Consider the following 22,329-nt stretch of genomic DNA (forward strand, 5'->3'; position numbering starts at 1 on the left):
GTAAGCAATCAAGCACAACAAAGGCTGTCACTTGAATGGCGTTTGCTAACGTTAGCAATCAAACAATCTTAGATAGCTAAAACGTTTTTGAAACAGAAAAGTGAATTATTTTATGGATTTCAGTCGGATCCCTTGGCGTTATGCCAATCTGAGCATGCGTGACTCACATCGGGTAGCGACTCACATCAGGGAGTGACAGGCCTGTCAAACTCGATTCCTTTTAAGGATCCGGGTTATTCTGAGTCACTCACTAAACTGATCCGGGTTGAACGAGTCACTTGAGTCACTTGAGTCAGTATTGCTAAATCGCAAAGAAATTCAGTCCTACGTTCAAGCAGTGCAGTGGGGTGCTTAATTTCGTTAAGTGCCTTCTCATGTTGGATGTGGATCCTCCATGATTTGAAACCAGGTTTTTGCTGTACTTGCATTTAGCCTAAGAGTTAGAAAATTTGCCTAGGTCTAATGCTACTCTGCTACAATGTTTATTACCACTACTATATACTAATAGTAGGCTACTAGGAATCTATTCTAATAGGTATTAGGCTGCTAATACTAGGCAACTAATATTATTAGCCTATTAATCATAGCTATATATATATATATATATATATATATATATATATATATATATATATATATATCATGTTAGGTAGCCTAATATAATATAATATAAAATAGCCTAATATAATAGCATCAAAACCTCCACCCACTCACGGGAAAGAAAGCAGTTTGAGCCAGACTGTTTATTTATTGTCTTAACCTAGCCTAAGCAATTGACTTTCAATGTAGACATATAAACAGGAACGTAGAAATGCCCTGCAGTGAATAAATTATTATTATTGTTATTATTATTATTATTACTACTACTACTACTATTCTCATTAGGCCTATTATTATTATCACCTTGACACGAGTAGAAACTAGGCTACTTGCTCGTCTACAGATCCACTCATGACAATGTAGCCAGCTGATTCGACTGACTCGCACTCATAACAACATAATGTAACCGGTCTGCCCGGTTGATCCAAATGACCCAGGTAGGCTACTCAAGCAACTCCATAAAGAGCTTGCAATGTTTCGGACTGTCTTCGCGACCTAATTGCATTTTAAAGTAGGCTATGCGTGCAGAATGTATGTTATTTCAGAAGTGAAAGCATGGCTTTTGTTGTGGATTTTCTTTTAACCTTGACGAGGAGTTACTCGCTCCTCTAAAGATCCACTCATGACAACGTAGCCGGCTGATTCGGCTGACTCGCACTCATAACAACAACGTAACCGGCCCGCTTGGCTGATCCGACTGGCTAGCCTACTCTCCATACAGAGCTTGCAATGTTTCGGACTGTCTTCGCGACCTAATTGCATTTTAAAGTAGGCTATGCGTGCAGAACATATGTTATTTCAGAAGTGAAAGCATGGCTTTTGTTGTGGATTTGTTTTTCACCTTGACGAGGAGTTACTCTAAAGATCCACTCATGACAACGTAGCCGGCTGATTCGGCTGACTCGCACTCATAACCTAACCGGCCCGCCCGGCTGATTGATTGACCCGGGTAGATAGGCTACTCAAGCAGCTCCATGAGCGTGCAGTTCGGACTGTCTGCACGACCTAATTGCATTTTAATATGCTACATCTATACACCAAACCTAATTATGTATAGGCTACATGCAGAACATTGAATGTTATATTTCAGAAGTGAAAGAATGCCTTTTGTTGTGGAATTGCTTTTCACCTCGAGGAGGAGCTACTCGCTCTCGCAGATCCACTCATGACAACGTAGCCGGCTGATTCGACTGACTCGTACTCAACGTAGCCTAACCGGCCGGCTGATCCGACTAACCCGGATTGCTACTCAGCCGCTCAGCCGCTCCAATCTTGAGTCCCATGGTCTGTGAGTCTGCAATGTTTCCGGCTCTGCGGGAAGTTAACCAGTTATCTCGGACTGCCTGCTCACTCAGTCGCTTGAGTTGATTTGTGGAGTTGTGGTTGCCTACGAAATTGTTACATTTTTGGCAGCTACGATGGCTAGGACTAGGAGGCTAGCTAATGTTGCAAGAGGTTTGTGTGTGGCGCTGTTTATCGTTTTAGATTGAATTGTAGTAGGACTCAACTGATCCGAGTTAATGATACTAGAGACTCGCGACTCATGGGTTAATTTAAAGATACGGGTGAAAGATCCGAGTGAATCACAACTCAAACAGGCTTAATAGACAGACCTAATAGTAGGGGCGTCGCCAGCCGATTTTGCCCGGGCTTCAGCCCCGAATGTTTTGAGTGTAGCCCCGAATGTATTTTGCCAAGTTGACTAACAAATATGAAACCATTACTGGATCGTGAATTGAAACTGTGAGATGAGATGGACCTATTTATCAAATATAAAAGCAGGACACGGGTTTCCTCTCACTCTCGCAGCAGATCTAACTTGAACTCCATAAAACATAATTTGGAATATAGGCTACTTAGAGAGCGCGCGCGCGCATGCACGCACGAGAGAGAGAGTGAGAGTCAGTCAGTTCCAGGGTTGGACATGTCATTGTTTGCATTTCCTTTTTAGTATAAGAAAGTTATAAGGAAAACATAAAGGCAACTAGAAATGCAATTCCGAGGAATTACACGAGGGGATGCAGTCTGCTGGTTAGGGTGTTGGTGGGGCTGTTGAGCTTGCTGCTAGCTGGTTGGTAGGGTAATTGTGATACCTGCAAAGGTGCTTTTGGAGTAACCAAATTTGAATCTTGTGTGACATGGCATTCTTGAGATATCATACTCAAGGTGTTTTTGACCTTGACATTTGACTTTCAACCTCCAACTTCAACTCACTTCATCTTTGAGTCCATAAAAACACTCGTACCAAATTTGAAGCATGTATGTCAAGCCGTTCTGGAGATATAATGCTGAATGCATGAGATATGGCTGGGACTTTTATTTTGACATACAGGAAACACTTTAACAGGATGTGTAGTTCAGGTAGAGCTAGATTGTATGCTTAGAGGCTGAGACAGTTGAATTCCTCACAGGTGACACCTGTGCCAGTGTTCTGATTAGCCTGGGAACTGCTCTGAGAACTACTTAACGAGCGCAGCTGGCTCTATTATGACATCACAGCCCCCATTCAAGTCTATGGGGGAAAAATACACTTTTAATTACAAATATCTCAAAAGTATAAACTTCTCAAAAATGAAAAACGGATAGGACGGTAAAGCCTTGGAAGATCTACGGAACGGTGTTTGAACCAAATTTGTACGTTAAGCGGTTTGGGCTGAATAGCGCGCACAAAAAGGTAAAAAGAAAAATAATAATAATAACTAGAAATGCAATTCCAAGGAATTACCAGTGCATGAAAATGCAAAAGTTGTGATGTAAAATATCATGTATAGTTAAAATAGATAATATAGAGATGGTTACTACGGTGATGCTAGGATAGACATGGTGGTTGCATAGCTTAATAAAAGTTAATAGTTTAAAAGTAGACAGTTTAAAAGTTGAATATAGATTAGGGGTGTAACGGTTCATGTATTCGTATTGAACCGAAACGGTATGGGCGTCACGGTTCGGTGCATGAATTTACACAGAGAATACACGGTATAAAAATACATAAAACTTGTGTGCGGATTAATTAATGTCAATTAACAAAACAATTACTGTTAAGTAGCGAGAGTTACGGGAGTTCTTTAGCGACACCTAACGCTAATCTGTAGCCTCCCCTTAGATCTGAAGCTCTGATTGGCGCCTATGTTCTTTTTTTGTCAGGTCGTCGAGTTAGAGGATCCGCTGGTCTCTTTAAGATCGCAAGTTTGAGAACTTCAGTTACAGTAACGTTAGTACAGGCGAAAGAGTGGTGGATAAGATGAAACTGTGTCGGCGTTGTTCAGCAGTTGTTGGGTTTGTGAGTGGAAAAAATGCTACACATATTTGAAGCCATCACCCAGATGATGTAGGCTACCAATTACTGAAACGAGGGTAAAAAACTTCCCCTGCGCTTCAGCAGCCTTTGGATACATATACAAATAGGGCCAAAACCTATGGCTTAAAGTAAACGATTTCGTAATGACAGAAAGCTATGTAAATCGCGTGGTAATTACCTGTTGGGGTAACTTGTAACTTCTCACATGAGGAGCTGGTAGTGTTAAGTGCATAGACAGTAAAGTGACAACGCTAACCAGGCTAATAAACAAACCATGCTACGGTGAGTTAACGTCAAAGGGCAAAGTCACGTGACTTCTAGTTGTAGTCTGTTTATGAAATGAAAGGAGCAATTTCGTTTTTAGAAAGAAGGCAAAATAGTGTGATATTTTCACAGTTAGTAGGCTAGATTATTACTTTACACACAATGAAAAATATTGAGGCAAATTGTAGACCCTTCCATATACAACTAAACACAGATGTTGAAGGTCTTGCTTAAGTGGATTTTTAAAAATAATTTTTCTATGTAATTTGCACTTTCAGAAATAAGAGATGCTGTAGGCCTATTTTCAGTTTTATAGCTGATTGTTTTATTTTGTTTACTAGTTACAGATGGAGTCTGGGTACTTATTGTACTGTTTAGCCTACATCTTACACACAGACTGTTGCAGATAGCTCAGGGAAGAGACTGTATGACACTAGGTGGTACAGCCTGAGAAATGTAAAAAAAAAAATGCTTTCTGCATTTTTGTTTTGCTTTTCCCTCCATTGTACCGAACTCGTACCGAACCGTGATGTCCGAACCGAGGTATGAACCGAACCGTGACTTCTGTGTACCGTTACACCCCTAATGTAGATAGTTTAAAAGTTGTTGATAGACAGCTAGTTTAATAGATAGATGGTTTAATGGTAGTTTAAAAGTAGACCGTTTAAAAGTTGAATGTATAGTGTAAAAGTTGTTGATAGAAAGCTAGTTTAATAGATAGATAGTTTAATGATAGTGTACAAGTAGACCGTTTAAAAGTTGAATGTAGATAGTTTAAAAGTTGTTGATAGACAGCTAGTTTTTAATAGATAGTTTAATGATAGTTTAAAAGTAGACCGTTTAAAAGTTGAAGGTAAATAGTTTAAAAGTTGTTGACAGACTGGAAGTTTAATGAATGTTGATATTCAAATAGTTTAATGGCTGTGTATAGGCAGTGTTGGGAGGGTTACTTTCAAAACGTATTCCGTTACAGAATACAGAATACATGCCCAAAAATGTAATTTGTAACGTATTCCGTTACGTTACTCAATCTGAGTAACGTATTCTGAATACTTAGATTACGTCCGCATTGAATTGCATTTTATAAGTGTAGGAATGCGGCCATCAAATCCTGCTTAGGCCTACTAAACAGGCATATTCTGGTGTGTCCTTCTATTCCAAATGGCTGAAGTGTTAGGCCCACATAGGAGAATGTAAAGTCAACTAAGCTACACAACTTTAAAATAGCAAGGTGACCACTAAAACTACAGCAGGGGACTAGGCTAATTAAAACAAACTAAATAAATAGGCTACTTTAAGGGCGTAGCTAGAAATTATAATTAAGGTGTGTCTGTAAGATTTTTTGGTGGCATCAACCCAGTACAAGTGAGGGGCGCATATGACAGGTGGAACGCAAATGACCTGTAAATGTAAACACTATAGGCTACTGTATATCAGTGCTCTCAAAATGAACGTGATCGCATAATGACAATCAAAAACTGCACGTTAAAATATGCTACTCACAAGAATAATTATTCATTTTAAAACATAAATGTAGATCTAATTAGAAAAAAATAATCCATAAAGCTATTTTAAGTTAGAATAAAAAACTTAGAATGCAGTGCCTATTTTAGAGATTGGTTTTATTGTAAGTCTAAATCAACACGTGAACTTGGCTTTGTTTATTGATTAGCAAACTCTGTAACCGATTGGCCGAAGTAGCCTGAGCTATTAATACTTGGGATAATATCCTTTGAACAGGAGTTACCTCCACTTACTTTACTCCTAATTTGCTGTGCAAACAGTCATTTCAGGGTCTCCGATGACGCATCCATAATGCGCACTGGCTGCGTTTTGAGGCTAGTGCAAGACGGCGGGGCTTGGATTTAAACATAGAAACAATTTCATCATAGATTGTTTTCAGGAGCTTCTGGGAAATGGAGTGGCCTTAATTTATTTAGAGAGTGAATAAACTTAAGAAACAGAGAAGTATCGTCATGTAATCCATTGATTTTAACAATGTAACTATATTCTAAATACCAACTATTTAACTTGTAACTGTATCGGAATACATAATTAATTTGTATTCTGAATACGTAACGCCGGTACATGTATTCCATTACTCCCCAACACTGTGTATAGGTAGATATTTGACAATAACTGAAAGTTGGAATGGCTCTAATGTTTGCTAGCAGTTATGCTAAGATTTTTAACTATGCTAACCATGCTACTTAGCTAATGTTTTATAGCAGTGCTAGCAATGCTAACATGCTAACCATGTAACTTAGCTAACGTTTTCTAGCAGTTTAATGAATGTTGATATTCAAATAGTTTAATGGCTGTGTATAGGTAGATATTTGACGATAACTGAAAGTTGGAATGGCTCTAATGTTTGCTAGCAGTTATGCTAAGATTTTTAACTATGCTAACCATGCTACTTAGCTAATGTTTTATAGCAGTGCTAGCAATGCTAACATGCTAACCATATTACTTAGCTAACTTACCTAACGTTTTCTAGCAGTTTTGCTAAATATGCTACTATGTTAGCAATGTTAACTATGTTAACCACGTTACTTAGCTAACGTTTTCCAGCAGTTTTGCTACACATGCTAACTATGTTAGCAATGTTAACATGCTAACTATGTTAACCATGCTACTTAGCTTACTTATTCAAGGTCTCAGTTGTATGTATGCTGCTGAGACCTTGAATTTCCCCTGGGGATCAATAAAGTATCTATCTAGCTAGCTTAGCTAATGTTTTCTAGCAGTTTAGTTAAATATGCTAACTATGCTAGCAATGCTAACATACTAACCATGCTACTTAGCTAACATTTTCTAGCAGTTTTGTTATACATGCTAACTATGTTAGCAATGCTAACATGCTAACCATGCTACTTAGCTAACGTTTTCTAGCAGTTTTACTAAACATGCTAACTATGTTAGCAATGTTAACATGCTATGCTAACCATGTTACTTAGCTAATGTGTTCTAGCAGTTTTGCTAAATATGTTAACTATGTTAGCAATGCTAACATGCTAACTAGCTACAGTGGGTAGGAGTCATAGTTGATGACAAGTGTTGACATAGTTGATGACAAGTTAAAAGTTGTTGATAGACAGCTAGTTTAATAGATAGATAGTTTAATAATAGTTTTTAAAAGTACTGGTAGACTGTTTAAAAGTTGAATGTATATAGTTTAAAAGTTTAAAAGTTGAATGTAGATAGTTTAAAAGTTGTTGATAGACAGCTAGTTTAATAGATAGATAGTTTAATGGTTGTTAAAAAGTAGACCGTTTAAAAGTTGAATGGAAAAAGTTCAGTAGTTTAATGGGTTAAATTGTTTAACAGTGAATTATTGTAGTGGGGACTTTTATTTTGAAACAGTTTTGGGCAGAGGAAACCGTTGAATAGGATGTGTAGTCTTAATTGACCCAGATTGTATGCTTAAAGCCTGAGGCTGCAGGTGGCCTGAACACCTGGCATAGGATTCTAATTGCTTAATGGCCGTATTATGATGTCACAATCGGTAATGTTAAGTCTATGGGGATTTTTAAAACGTTTTTCTTTAATAGTTTAAAAAGTTTCAAAGTTAAAAAGACATAGCAACCTGGTCCGTTTGAAGACCTACGTTACAAAGTTTGAACGAAGTTTCTAAGTTAAACTGTTCAAGAGAAATTGCGTACGGAAAAAGTGGTAAGCGGAATAATAATAACTAGAAATGCAATTCCAAGGAATTACCAGTGCATGAAAATGCTAAAGTTGTGATGTAAAATATCATGTATAGTTAAAACATATAATATAGAGATGGTTACTACGGTGATGCTAGGATAGACATGGTGGTTGCATAGCTTAATAAAAGTTGATAGGTTAAAAGTAGACTGTTTAAAAGCTGAATGTAGATAGTTTAAAAGTTGTTGATAGACAGTAGATAGTTTAAAAGTTGTTGATAGACAGCTAGTTTAATAGATAGTTTAATGATAGTTTAAAAGTAGACCGTTTAAAAGTTGAAGGTAAATAGTTTAAAAGTTGTTGACAGACTGGAAGTTGAATGAATGTTGATATTCAAATAGTTTAATGGCTGTGTATAGGTAGATATTTGACGATAACTGAAAGTTGGAATGGCTCTAATGTTTGCTAGCAGTTAGGCTAAGATTTTTAACTATGCTAACCATGCTACTTAGCTAATGTTTTATAGCAGTGCTAACAATGTTAACCATGCTACTTAGCTAACGTTTTCTAGCAGTTTAATGAATGTTGATATTCAAATAGTTTAATGGCTGTGTATAGGTAGATATTTGACGATAACTGAAAGTTGGAACGGCTCTAATGTTTGCTAGCAGTTATGCTAAGATTTTTAATTCTGCTAACCATGCTACTTAGCTAATGTTTTATAGTAGTGCTAGCAATGATAACATGCTAACCATGCTACTTAGCTAACTTAACTAACATTTTCTAACAGTTTTGCTAAACATGCTAACTATGTTAGCAATGTTAGCATGTAAACTATGTTAACCATGTTACTTAGCTAACTTAGCTAATCATTTTTAGCAGTTATGCTAACTAGCATGTTAGCATGCTAACTATGCTAACCATGTTACTTAGCTAACCTAGCTAATCATTTTTAGCAGTTTTGCTAAAAAATGCTAGCTAGCATGCTAACTATGCTAACCATATTACTTAGCTAATCATTTTTAGCAGTTATGCTAACTAGCATGCTAACTATACTAACCATATTACTTAGCTAACCTAGCTAATCATTTTTAGCAGTTTTGTTAAAAATGTTAACAATGCTAACATGCTAACTTTGCTAACCATGTTAACTAGCTACAGTGGGTAGGAGAAATAGTTGAGGAAAAGTGTTGACATAGTTGATGACAAGTTAAAAGTTGTTGATAGACAGCTAGTGAATGTATATAGTTTAAAGGTTTAAAAGTTGAATGTAGATAGTTTAAAATTTGTTGATAGACAACTAGTTTAATGATAGTTTAAAAGTAGACCGTTTAAAAGTTGAATGTAAAAAGTTCAGTAGTTTAATGGGTTACATTGTTTAACAGTGGATTATTGTAGTAAGGACTTTTATTTTGAAACAGTTTTGGGCAGAGGAAACAGTTGAATAGGATGTGTAGTCTTAATTGACCCAGATTGTATGCTTAAAGCCTGAGGCTGCAGGTGGCCTGAACACCTGCCATAGGATTCTAATAGAGTCCCGAAGCCATGACATAGCGTTGCCAAGGCAGCAATTTCACTGGATCTAAACAAATCAATCTACCATTAGAAATCACCATAGCGGTGGCTTTCTTAATATATTTCAATCATTTTACAACGTTTCTAAGACGTTAGTATATTTTTTTTACATTGTAGGAATCACATACTACAACATATATTCATACCGACACGATCAAATTCGTGACTACAGAGTTTTATTTTAGAATGGGTTTCCTCCGTAAAAGAGTCCTGCATGTAACTTCACAGCATGGTTAAAATCCTTAAATTCACGGACGTGTTTTGGCTTTATTTTTTTGGCAAAAAACGTCGCTCTTAACAGCCGCCAGTCTTTGAGAAGACGTGAAATATCCACTGGAATTTTGTTTCTTTCTATTACACCTGCCAGGGAATCCGTGTTATGTGGCTAAGCTGCTGCCTAGCAGGTAAAACACGTTTAAATGGATATATTTATTTTTATTAGCTAGAAATGATGCCACATGTCTACATTCAATGCTATTTATGGCACTTCGAAAGTTTGTTTAGATCCAGTGATTCTGCCGTCATGGAAACTCTACGTCACACTTCGGGACTCTATTGCTTAATGGCCGTATTATGATGTCATTATCGGCAATGTTAAGTCTATGGGGATTTTTAAAAAGTTTTTCTTTAATAGTTTAAAAAGTATAAAAGTTTCAAAGTTGAAAAGTCATACCAACCCGATCTGTTTGAAGACCTACGTTACAAAGTTTGAATGACGTTTCTAAGTTAAACTGTTCAAGAGAAATTGCGTACGGAAAAAGTGGTAAGCGGAATAATAAAGAAGAAGTTGCCTAGGAAGAACAGTACAGTGCATTTTCATGCACTGTAATAAGTTGCCTAGGACAGTGGTTTTCAAAGTGGGGGCTGTGAGGGGGTGCCAGGGGGGCCTCAGCAAGTTGGAAGGAAAAATAAAAGCAACAAATATATACATTTGAGAATTTTAAAATATACTTATTACTATTAGGGTTGTTATACAATGCCATTATAAAAATGTGTCGCATCTGAACATTATATTTTCCATGATAATGACTGGGAATAATAGTAGAGTGATAGCTCTCACATAGCAGAAAGCCCCAAATACAATTTTTACACACTGTATGCTCCATCGCGAAGTGTTTCTGGCTAAAATAATTATTAGGATTAGCTTAATGTATTTTTACATTTGCCGTAGTATTCTCGATGGGTTTAATAACACATCACAGGGGTCCTTGGCCAGAACCTGGTGGTATTTGGGGGGCCTTGTCGTGGAAAAGTTTGGGAACCCCTGGCCTAGGAAGAACAGTAATAAAAAGCCTAGGAAGAACAGTACAGTGCATTTTCATGCACTGTAATAAGAAGATTCCGGATTTCAATAGAGGGGATGCATCCCCTCTAACAAGGACAACGAGGTGGTGGAGTTATGCTGTCGTCATTTAGGCTACTAGTTCAGATTTGTTATCAGCCTGCCCTGCACTCACTCGCCTACAGTTTGGAGCTGGCCAAACACTGATGGCCTATCTAAGCTAGTTACTTTGCCTTTGTAGAATCGAATCAGTGAATTAATAAATTAATGATTCGTTCTCCTTAAGCTAAGGATAACATGAACCATATGATGCATCTTGCTATTTAACGCCACTTTGCTAGGTGGCTATGGGCTATATATTTTGTTTTTTATAGCAAACAGAAATGTCAAGATAGCAACATGTCATTACATCTTTTAATTGTCAAAATATTAGTGTCCATAACATGCAATCAAGGTGGCACAAATGAGGCAACAGTTTAGACTGGGCTAAGCCCCGAATGTTTTTTTAACTGTTGGAAACGCCCCTGCTGATACAATGCATTAGCCAGACAACGTTATATATGTTTATGCATTGTGTATGTGCAGACTGGTTTCGGGTGCCGAAAAGGCGTGTATCAACTGAGACATTTGACTATTTAATTGAAAATATGCCAGAAACACGTCTCAAAGTTGGAATGGGGGCAACAAAAAGCTGGAGAAGTTGTATAATGATAAAGATAACAAAAAGAGGAACATTTCACAACTATGCGAACTGGAACCATGGGGATAAAAGAGCATCCCAGAGAGACTGACAGAGACCGAGTCTGTCAAAAGTAAAGATGTTGAGGTACTCATCCCTCTGTCTAAACCTGTATGGGCAAATGATGAAACAATAAGAATGATGTTTCTCAACATGAAATTGTGAAGGATTTGAGGATTTCATCATCTACTACACAATAATATCATGATGAAAATATTCAGAGAATCCAGAGAAATCTCTAAAACAAGGGACAGGGCTGAAAAAAATAATGGCCGGATGGCCATTGTCTTTTGGACTGGCCGTTGTTATGTCAGATGGCACTGCATTACAGTTTTTTCCAATTGCTATCACACTAAAATTACATGTATAGCACAATTATTTAAACTGACACACAGAGAGCAAAACCTCTTCTCAAGTCTCCAAAAGTCGAAACACATTTTCTGATTTACACACATTTTGCAATTCAAAATGCCACTTTTTAAATGCACTGAACACAGTTCTCTGCAAGACACAACAATGTTTGGTGATAGTAATAAAATATGAAATAAAAATATAAATGTTTCAACAGCATGTGTGTGTATCTGCAAATATTTCTGTGCATGTGAAGAACTTTCTACAATTTGAATTTTAGTATTATGGCAAAGCATACAGTACTAAAGATGAGAGTGCTCAACAGTCTGTAGTTGGTTAGACAAACATCTGGTAATATGAATGAAGTGTGTGCCATGTGGTGCAAAAGTTTGATTTTGTTAATGCTATATGTGGTTGCAGTGCTTCATTTTGCAGGATATATGAGGTATTTTGCAGTCTATCATGCAAAGAAGAAATGTTGAACATGATACAGAAATGTTACCATCTCATCTGAGCCTGAGCTCATCTAATATGGACTAAGGTAAAGTGGAAGGTCCTGTGGTTAGACCAATCAAAATGTGCAATAATTTTTGAAAATCATGAACTCTTAGGAACTATTCAACTATCCAACGTATCAAACTTGTGATAGTGCTCAGCTCAACCCAGCATCCATAATGGTGTGGAGGTGCATTAGCGCCTATGCATGGGCATTTTGCACATCTGGCAAGGCACAATCAATTCTGAATGATGTACACAGGTTTTGAGAAACATATACCGTCATCCAGACAATGTCTTTAATATATTTTAGGAAAACAATGCATTATGAAAACAGCAATTAATTATGCACATATTTAAACAGTATTTAAAATGTGCAATTCTTTTTGGAAAGCATAGACTCCTCTGGGCTAAAGAGGAGGGAAATCCAGCATCCATGATGGTGTGGAGATGCATTAGTGCATATGGCATGGGCATTTTGCACATCTAAGGGACTGTTTGTTATTTATAAACGGGGTCACCGGAGGAAAATATGGGAGGGTCATGTCTTTTTATTCTTTGTTGAGGGGAGGGTCACCTAACTTTTTTTTGTCTAGGAGGGGGGGTCACCCATCTTTTGTATTAATGAAAACAGCAAAAAATCAAAGTGGCTTGTTTGATTGTTGATTTCTGTCGCCATATAACGTTCTCTTTCGTTCCATAGCTCTGTCAACATTGAACAATGAAAATAAGGGAGATTTCCCGGGTTTCTCACGCAAAATACGGAAAATGTCAACATTCGTCCCCATTAACGTTGGAAGGGTTGGAGCAACAAAGTAGCCTACTTTATTCACGCCTAACAGCGTTTGTAACAAACGGAAGTTCGGGAGGAGCATGACGGAATTTGCCACGCCTCCTTCAATCAGACAGGTTATTTATTCGCAGTCTGCCTCTATCTGCCGAAGTTGCAGCATCGGCGTCACTCCGCTTGCAAGGAGAGCTACTCCGCGGACCATATCTTTGATTAGAGCAGAGTTGGGTGTAGGATCGATTGCCCTCGTTTCGCAAGGAAAGCAGACCTCCGTCGCCTTCTCCAACAATCAGTTTATCTTTCCTCTCCTACTATAGCCGATCAACCGAGCACCAGCGTCGCAGCGCGGAGCTCCATTCCTCCGGCGTCTCCCCCTCTGTTCATGCAACATGTTTTCAACTCCGCAAGTTATGGCAGCCCGCGTGCAGCCCTCTACCTTGTCTTCCGCTACTGCGGCCTCTTTCTCTATTCCTAAACAGCTTTCCCCCTGCTCACTCAACGCAGCAAGTTATGGCAGCCCGCGTGCAGCCCTCTACCTTGCCTTCCGCTACTACGGCCTCTTTCTCTTTCCAGCTAATCAACCCTCCCCACTTTTCTCTTTGCCTACCTAGGGTGCTGCGCAACCTCCTCCCCCTTCCCCCGTAGCGACCGCGTCGCTACTTTTTCCCCTTTCCCCATCATCTCCCGCCGGCGCGAACCGCGTTCGAGCCCGCGTTTTTCCCCAGCCAGGGACCGCGTCCCTGGTTCTCCCTCACCCCTCTTTCCCTGGATTGGTGCCACCACCCTATAGGCTACCGTATCGGCATCTCATCTGAGACCATGTCTACATTAAATAGTAATACAATTTAATCTATGTGGTGATCACAAAATGTACTTAAGGGAGCATCGCTTTAACTCAATGCCGGCGTTGGGCGTAAGACAGCTGATACACAGGAGCTGTTGCTCTGTCGCTTATTGCCAAGAGGGCAAGGAAGGAATTTTTCTCCTTTAAATGTCGGAGTTTTTTCGCCTTCCTCTGTGTTCATTGAGTGTCAGCATATTAAAGCCCTTCCCTATCTGACCAAGGGAGCACCTGCACCTGCGTGTAGCTCTGCCCTGTTCCTCGGAATCCTCTCTAATAATGTGTTGCTGCTCATCACTTCTCTTGCCGTTATAGCTACCGCAGTTAGCTACAGCAGCCTATTTAATTGCTTAGGCCTTACTAGCCTACTAAACATTGAGGTGCATTAGATGTTGAACTTCACAACCGCGCGTGTTTGGGCTGTCATTTTCAACATCTACTCTCTCCTGCAGCCCTATACAATTTGGCTAATTCGTTTTTCCATCGCATGGAAAGATCCCCCCTCCAGACTACGGAATCCCAGCAGGCCGTTACATATTTTATGGTGCAGCTGTCCGATCAAGCGCTCAAAACTCTCGCCCGTGGTCCTCTGACGCCTATCACTCTTATATCAGATCAAGTCTCTCTGATCTGAGGGAATTAGCGCACCTCGCGTCGAATTTGTTCGCGTGGTCCTGGCTATAGGGTCCCTCATCTTTAACGCATTTTTTGGGGTGTATTGCGGAATCCTGCACGACTCCTGCCTGCGCAGTTGACTCCTGCACGATCCCGCAAATCACTTCAGGACCCTGGCCAGAGACTTCGCCAAACATGCTTTTCTATTATGCTATTATATCTGTTTGCAAATTACGGAATGTGAACTAGTGAATATCCATTTGGTCAACTTTATCCAGCCCTAAAAAAGCTAAATTTAACTTTGGTTTACTTGTAGTTTACAGTGTGCATGCTTAAAGGGACACCAGGCAACGTTTTCGTGTTAATTAATCATCTTCGTAAGTCGGTATATGGTTAAATGACTCATTACGGGGCGAATGAAGGCTCTCTCACCCGCCCCTACTGCCTGTAGGAAGAATATCCCACTTGCAAGTTCGGTGTATCCTACCCGCCGACCGAAGCAGGATCAGTTTACAGCACAGAGGCAGGCTAACGAAACGCTAGAGATTGTTGCAAACGTGTGTATAATGGCAGAGCCGGTGAAGAAGCAGCGAAAACCCTTGACGGAAGACGCAAAGAAAAGGAAAAGAGCTTCAGACCGAGCGAGGGGGAGTTTCGTAGAGAAAAAGCATCTGGCTTGCCTGGTGTCCCTTTAACATAAAGCATACTTGTGCTTCATTCATCCACACATCCAGCTCCTAACGTTTTGACAAGCATTTCTACCAATTGACCTTGTTCCTGCCCATCTCTAGCTTTGCTGTCTCCATCCTTTCTGTTTTTGTTGTTGGCAAAAAAAATATATAGTATTTATTGGTAACCAGCAACAAGTGCAAATAGGCCTAGGTTAACATCACTCTGAGTTCACATTCAAGCAAGCAAAACGATGATTTGAATACATCAGTTTCTGGAAGGGCAAGGGGTAACAACAGGACAACACAGAGACAGGCAAGAATGCAGGACTAATGTTATGAGAGTATTGCAGTAGGCCTATTATGGGATATTCTACGGGAAAATATTAAAACGGCAAGACAGCGGGGAAAAGTTAAAATGATAAACCCGGAAATAGTTGGCATATTTTTGGTATTTTTCGGTCCCTGTGATTATTTGTGAAATTGTGCAAACGGCCTTTTCAAGTCATTTGAGAAGGAAGGAGTGTAGCAAGCTCCCAAATTGACGCTCGTCTGAGAAATTTGAGTTTTGGATAATGTTCAGCTTCGGCAGCTTTACAATGACTGAGGAAGCCTAGAGACGAGTCCATAGCAACAAGTTCATGTGTTGAATTTGTTATTACCCAGTGTGCTTTGTTGAATGGTCTCAATGTTTTATTGTTTTATTTCATGTGAATACTTACTAGAGGAGTAACTTATTTCAAGTAGGCTAATGAAGTTGCAGGAAGTGTGCATTAAGTTTCCATACTTATTGTGTTTCCACAACAATGTTAGTGAGTAAATCTACTGAAATGGCCACCATCTTGGTGAAGTGTGATGTGTAAGATCAGAAAGCAGAGGTTGAGTTTAGAACATAGTCTAAGTCAATGTGTTTTCATAGCGCTTAAGAGCGTGGGCGCAAGGTATCGACAATTGGCTGGGGAGGCCAATTTTTTTTTGAAAATGCTGCTGGAGGGTCGTTGAAAATTTTCTTGCAGGCAGGGGAGGGTCATGCTACTTTTGATTGAAGCACTCAAAATCCCTCCGGTGGCCCCGTTTATAAATAACGAATAGTCCCTAAGGCACAATCTATTCTGAATGATGTGCACAGGGTTTGAGAAACATACACCGTCATCCACACACAATGTGTTTTCAAGACTTTAAATATTTCAGGAAAACTGCTAAAATTAATTCTGCACATATTTAAACAGTATTTCTTCATAGAGCAAGAGTCCAGGTGCTAAAATGGCCTGTCTAAGTGGGAAGAGTCCATGTTCATGTGATATTTTTAGGATTTGGTATAAGTTCATATTCTCTGCAATTTGCGTGTCTGTTTCCTATCGGTGCATTCATGTGCCCTGGAAATCCAGAGTTCTCGCAAGAGCACAATGGAATTGTCTCTGTGAGACACTCTGGCAATAAGCAATGATGCATGTTACTTTTACCCCTTGCATCCCGTGGAACCAATCAAATCGTATCTGATATAGGCGGGCCAGAGGCTAATTAAACCGATGACGACAGCGCTGCAATGTTGGAAACATTGATTGTAGTGTTATCCAATTGCGTCAGTCCAAAAATCATTCAGAGTAAACATTGGTCTAGTGTTATCTAATAGAGCATCACAGTCCCGCCCCTCCTCCAAGAGAGCTTAATTTCCGGAAGTAAGTTTCTCATTAATTTCTCCCATTGACGTTTTGGAAAAATCCGTAACTAAAGAGTTTTAGAGCATGTCTTAGGCTAACCAGCTACGGCGTAATTCATAAGCATACAACATATTGTAACGCCGATGAGAAGTTAGGAGACGGGGAGGCTGAGATATCGTTCCAAAACTCCAGTAATTTATTTTCTAAAGGATGTACAGGCTAAGGCACAGGCAGCAGGAGGTGTCCACTACAAAACAACAAACTGATCACTGATAAATCACGGTCTCAATCACTCGTCATTCACACTCGGCCAACAACACAACACAACCCACTCGCACGTAATCCACTTCTACTCTGACTAAACTTACAATCGCTAACCTATCTGAACCCCTAAATATTCCCTCCTGGACACCTCCCCCCAATCAAAACACATCAGAACTCATTGACACATTCTATGACACAGGAGGGAGAGGGAGACACAACCACTCTACCACAAAACAGAAGACACAGGGGAACACAGGGGAAAGTCCGACACAGGGGCAAATAGCCTCGGTGCTACACTGCCCCCCCCCCCCCCCTTTAAGTTCCTCGCCCTCGAGGAAAGATGGCCTCATAAAAGCGTTGAGGCGGGCGAAGTCCTCTCCTGGGCCTCAGGCTATATGCAGGCTGATGTTGCTGGAGCCGTTGCGGTGATGTACCCGGAAGCACAGCACCAAGGGGCGACACAGGAATGTCGTCCGGTGCTGCCGGTCTTCGGTGGGCGTGTGATCTCCATCTCCTCTCCCTCCACTCGGATGAGATGGTGCTGGACATGTCCACGAGCCGGTGAGCTGAGCACCTACGAACCCTCTCCTCCCTGTGGTCGTCAGACACAGGCGAGGAGGAGCACGCCGCCGCTGGATGGCCCTCACCTGCTGGTCTCCGCTGGGGCCGGCGCCCGTGGGCCCTCTCCTCCCTTGTGGTCGTCAAGCGCAGGTGAAGCAGGGTTTGGCCAGCACAATCCCAAGCCTGGTTGAACCTGGTTGCCTCCAGGTCCACCTGGTGCTGCGTGTTCAGCTCCTCCAGGTGTTCCTGAACACTCCCAGGGACCAGGGCAATGGGATGATAGACTTCGCCCCAGATAGAGTTTCCCCACCCATCCCCTGGCGTTGCGTGTCCAGCTCCTCCAGGTTCAGGGCAGTTCACCCCAGGGGAACGACGCGGACTTCCACAGACAAAGGGATTACGATCCCCTCGGTACGGAGCCAGCCTATCACGGTGGAGGACCACACACCGCGCTCCAGGTCTTTTACGGATGTGATACGTCACTTCCCCAACTCTCTCTACCACGTACGCAGGCCTGTCCCATGCTGAGTCGAGCTTGGGTGACCGTCCTTTTTGCCATTTTGGCCCATACAGTACACCCAGACCAACTCACCCACAGTAAAGTCACACCCTGCACTATGATGGTCATATGCTCTCTTCTGCCGAATTCCAGCTTGAATGGCTTGATGGCGCGCAAAGTCATGAGCTAGCTGGAGTCGGTCCTGCAGCTGGTGTGCATACAAGCCCTGAAGGGGCATTTGGAGCATCAGGGGATAGGCCCATGAGTGAGGGTGGGGTCCGCAGCTCTCTACCAAGCATCAATAGCGCTGGATTGCAACCTGTGGACTCTTGGACTGCAGTACGACTGGCCATGAGGACCAGAGGAATCTGCAGGTCCCAATCTCTCTGATCCTGCTGCACACACAAGGCTAGCTGTTCGGCAAGGGTGCGGTTGTACTTCTCAACAAGGCCAAAACTTTGAGGGTGGAGAGCAGTGGTCCGAGTCTTCCAAATGCCCATCCGCTGACAAAAATATGCAAAGGTGCGGGACTCAAAGTTCCGCCCTTGATTGGTATGGAGTTCTGCCGGCACTCCAAACCGAGCAAACATGCCTCCAAGGAGCACCTCAGCTGTAGTACATGCGTCTTGATTGGCCACAGCGTATGCCTCTGGCCATTTGGTGAAATAGTCTACAGCTATGATGATATATTGGTTTCCCCGGGGTGTCAATGGTAAGAGCCCCATCACATCCATCCGCTGCAGTAGGACTCCAGTACTGTTGCCGCACATGCTTCAGTGTCTTTTTCACCCCAAAGTATCCCACTCCAGGTTGCCCATGCATGGCTGCGAGGACCAATGCGCAGCTAAACTTCGGGACAACAGTCTGCCATTTAGGTAAACCTGTTGCAGGCTCCACCCAGCGTCTTTCAGCAACTGCTTTCTGCAAGGACTTTTACAGGCTTTTCCCAAATCACGGAAGAAACGTTGAGGCAGCGGTATAGTAGCAGATAATCAGGCAAGTCTTATTTAAATAAACTCCTGGTGCACTTACAAACTTTCTAATGCCTCGTTATTGGACTAAAGGTCATAGTTGTACTACTGCAAAAGTTTCGTTTCGTACCATTCAGGGCATTATTAGTGGGGTAATTTACGAGATAAAAGTTGGTTCCATCACGACTGTAGAACGTCATTAGTTTCTGACAGCGCTACTCGACCAGGGCTCGACCAAGGGAAAAAAGGTTCTGGGAGGGTGTTTGGCTCGGGGTCATGGTGCAAAGGACCCTAGGGTGAAATTACTCTGAACCATTGCTTTAACTCATTGAGTGCCAAATGCGTTGAGTGCCAAAAACGTAATATTACGTTTTTAGCTTTTTTTTCTAAATTACGAAACTAGACACTCACCTTATATGTGATTTTGAGAACTCTGTGATGAATGGAAACGATCGAAAACTGGACATTTTATCATAACTCGGTTGCCGCTTTGGGTCGAATCAGTGACGCATGCACGTCAGCTCAAAACCAGGCCATTTTCGTGGGTCTATCACTAGGTGGCAGTCTCGTCAGGTCACTTACCAGAAACTTTACAGGCAACACCACAATGAGTTAAAAGTGATGTGTGAGTGAGCAGGACATCTCATTTCTCATATCGGTATCTCCTTCATTCCTCCATCCTCCTATCATTCCTTCCTTGTTTCCTTCACAAAAATAGTTAGGAGGGGTTAGGACTAGCCTGGGTGCCATTCCGAACTTAGTCCCACCCCACGGGAAGTTCGGTCTGGCATTGCTCCATTGTGGGGCAAGTATGCTCGCCCTAAAATCGGGCGGACCAATCAAATCAGGCTTTACGATGATGGACAGGTGAGCAACAGCGCCTGGTTTATCACGTCATCTGAGCACGCTTAGATTAGACTTATGTTTGAAACAAAAACGCTGTGGCTAGAAGGATACATGGCTTTTAAGACCCCATATGGAAAATTCATATTATTTAATGAGTTTGTATCACTGAAAACGATTATTTCTGAAAACTTTGGCCAAAGTTGAGATGTGGGAAAACTGGTGGTTTCACTTTCATCAAGGGAAAACAGCACTGTTGCATTGCGACATGTTCCCTCGTTCGTTTGAAATGACATGTTTGTAGCATATCACTGTTCAACAGAATTATTTTTAAAAACGGAGGGGATATAGGAGCAGAAGGATGGTTCGTGTGTATTCTTCCTACACCTCATGGTAGGCTAAGCTATTTTGTTGCTCTGATTGGTTAGGTCTATCCAATTGAGTGCAGAGGCATTCCCCCCCCCCCGTAACGGTCGAAACACCCCCATAATTACGTCCCAATGGAGCAGTATCAGTCTCATGTTCTGACTATAGTAGCAGATGCTCGTTTTTCTTTTTTGCAAACTTCAGGTCATTCTCATTTGCCTGTGTGCCTCCCTAAAGTATCAGTGACCAGTTGACCTATACCTTTGTTGCAATGTTGAAGCTTAAAAAAGATTAAGTAAAATAAAGACGTCAATTTTCTGACATTATTTTGTTGTTTTTAGAATGGTTTGCCCTTTCATAGTGAACTACAAGTAATTTAGTTAAATCAACATTGAATTAAGTGCATTGAACTTAGAGATATTAAGTGTAATAATTATACAAAGCAATTGACATTGCAAAAGATTTTCATTTAAATCATTTTGGAATTTAGTTCATTGAACTTAAATAATTAAGTTTAGTTAATATGCAAACAGTTGATATTGCAAAAGATATTAAGTTAAATCAATTTGGTATTTAGTGCATTGAACTTATTGCTTTAAGTGTAATAACTGTACAAAGCAGTTGATATTGCTAAAGTTAAATATAATAATTTTAAGTTAAATATACTCAATGTATTAATTACACATTACTTAATTTTTTTAAGGCAACCACTTACCTTAAACTTTTTAAGTAAACTCAACTTATCCGGGTTTACAGTGTAAGGGCATTACTATCGAACGCAGCAATGCGCAGGTCGTCAAATGTCTCCATGTCCGTTGATGGTTTGAGACATTTGACCAAGAATGTTTTTTGCCATTTGTGTTGCACTCTGTTAGCTGTGGACAGTTGACATTGAGAACCAGAAAAGAATTGTCTGGTTTGTGGACAGTGTTCAGAGCTGCAAGTTTGGTTGAAATTTTGCTGATTGTATCACACCCAGTCAGCACATGTAGTGCTGGAAGACAATGTGTGAGCGCTATGCAGATATCATGAAGTGGTAATATTGATCTTTTCACTCCTGAGTTGCGGATGAGCCAGAACAATTGTTATGTGGTATAATAGGCACACAAAGACGTATGTATGGGGATATCTAAAGGGGGAAAAAAGTCCCATTCACCTGTAGTGTGATAATAGTGTCATCTGTTGTGGTCATTTTCAGGACTTTCGTCCCGGGTAGAGATTTTGGCACTGATAGTATATTTTTACTACCATATTTCTCTTGAGACTTAATCAGGACGATGAAAGGTCAGGATCCAAGCTTTATTCTGTTACAAGCAGCGAGGGTAAGAAATGGTCTATGGTCTCTGTAGGCCATGGCACAGGCCATGCCATGGCCTCTGTGGATCCCTCTCTCTCTCTCTCAGTTCTCCAGGTTCTAGTTCTTCTTAGTCTAAGTCTGACAAACATTTCAGTTTAGTTACTTTTGAATGCTTTAAACAAAGAAAGAAATGGCGCCAAAAACAATCCCACGTGATTGGTTCTCCACTTGGCATCAGACACACCTACTCACACCTATCTCACACCTATCTGAATAGCATGAGGAGAGATATCATATATATCAGAAATATCACATAGAATGTTCCAAACATTCTCACAATCAAATCATTACAATCCTTGTACTGAGACTATTACAATGATACCAAACATGAATACATTTACAGTTAATAACACAAAAGTTAACTATAAGGTCTTTGTTTAACCCAAAGACAGAACAGAGGTGGACAAATGGTAGGAGCCAGTGGGGAGCATTTCACACCTATCTGAAGAACAAAAGGCATCTAGACAGGCTTTCACTTAATTCAAGGATAAACAAAGGATGCTTGACAGACCAAAGACACATACAGGGTACACATGGGTACAAAATCACAAATGACCATAAGAACTACACAGTATTCAAGTCATAAAGACTTGAATCATTAAACTGTTCATAAAATTATCATACAGAAATATTCCCTTCAG

At 40.7% G+C, this 22,329-nt stretch overlaps 1 protein-coding gene across 1 annotated transcript in view; it reads right to left on the reverse strand.

Moving 5' to 3' along the window:
- LOC143100741 (uncharacterized) overlaps nt 1–22,329 on the reverse strand; it is an 84,156-nt gene that overhangs the window by 58,869 nt on the left and 2,958 nt on the right. The gene's annotated exons all lie outside the window — the stretch shown is intronic.

This window comes from Alosa pseudoharengus, unplaced genomic scaffold (assembly GCF_046254945.1).
Source record: "Alosa pseudoharengus isolate Yale_2024_CS ecotype anadromous, Long Island Sound unplaced genomic scaffold, YU_APseudo_1.1 YU_APseudo_1.1_scf_3, whole genome shotgun sequence".
Taxonomy (NCBI): domain Eukaryota; kingdom Metazoa; phylum Chordata; class Actinopteri; order Clupeiformes; family Clupeidae; genus Alosa; species Alosa pseudoharengus.